Here is a 1245-nt window from a genome sequence, read left to right as displayed (position 1 = left end):
CTGGCAGAATCAGGATGTGAGGAATCACCCGGACCAGGAGGAGGTGATGGCGCGGGCAGTTCCCCCTCCTCTTCGGACTCCCCTGACAAGGCAGGGGACGGTAAAAGGCAGGGCCCGCTTCCTAGGAGGGCGCTGCGTCAAGGTGCGCTGCATGCGCGTCACAAACCCAGCCATGACAGAAGAAAAAGCTTCCAGGGACAATGCGGAACCCGCGGTACCACCCACCCCTCCTGAAGCACCAGAGGGGCGCACGGGCGAGAGGCAAAGCAGCACAGCCGTACGGGCCGCACAAAGAGGGGATCTAGAGGGGTCCGCAGAGCGCAGCCCACAACCCTCACAAGGCAATGCAGGAGTGTCATCCCTGCGATCCATTGCACACCCGCAGCAAAACAACTACCCCACAGACCAGAGACCACCAAACAAGGGAGAGGGACCCCCAGCAACTCACGACCCCCTGCGTTTGTCCCGGCCCAGAGAGAATCTCTGCCGCTGTGACCTCCATCCACGGCGTCCACGAGCCGAAAGGAATGCCCTCCCCATCCGCCCGAGGCTATAGGAAGCCCGGGCGGAAGTGACGTAACGAAAGGGCAAAGTTGCCCATATGCAAGATGGCGGCCGCGGAGCCCTGCACAGTCCCCCACCCCAAGAGAGGCCTAGGTAACCTAGGACAACATAGGCCGCATCCAGACCGGGGTCTCAAGTAGCGGCCGCGGCGTCCAGGGAGCGACATCAGCCGCGTGTACCACCCACCCCAACTGCCAAGCACATCCAAGGCCCAAGGACCCCCCGAGAGGGCCTTCACAGGAGCCAGCACCATGTTAGGTAGGAGGGGAGGGGAGAGGGGGGGGGAAGGTGGAAGACACAGGAGGCTGCAGCTGTGAGAACAGCGCAGCCTCCAGCTTACCTCCAATCCAGGTCCTACGAACATCCACCGGAGACGCCACATACAAACCCACACGAGGGAAGAACGGAAACCGTCCAGGACCAGCAGGGCACCGGCAGGAGAACGCCCCCGGCCAAAGCCGCGGCGTCACCAGCCTGTGGAGAGAGCCGCGACCGGTGGGCCGGAGCCCCCGGTCAAAGGTCCCTCTCCCGGGACGAATCCCATGAGGCGTCGGGGAGGACCACCCCTCGCAGCCGACCCACCGTAGCAGAGTCTGCATGCACTCGTCGGTCACCCAGGAGAGACTACAAGGATCTACAGTCATCCAGCCTGTCGCCCTGGGGACACTTGCTAGAAGAAAA

This window comes from Nanorana parkeri, unplaced genomic scaffold (assembly GCF_000935625.1).
Source record: "Nanorana parkeri isolate BGI_ZX_2015 unplaced genomic scaffold, ASM93562v1 scaffold2185, whole genome shotgun sequence".
Classification (NCBI taxonomy): Eukaryota; Metazoa; Chordata; class Amphibia; order Anura; family Dicroglossidae; genus Nanorana; species Nanorana parkeri.
Note: the sequence above shows the minus strand (reverse complement) of the source record.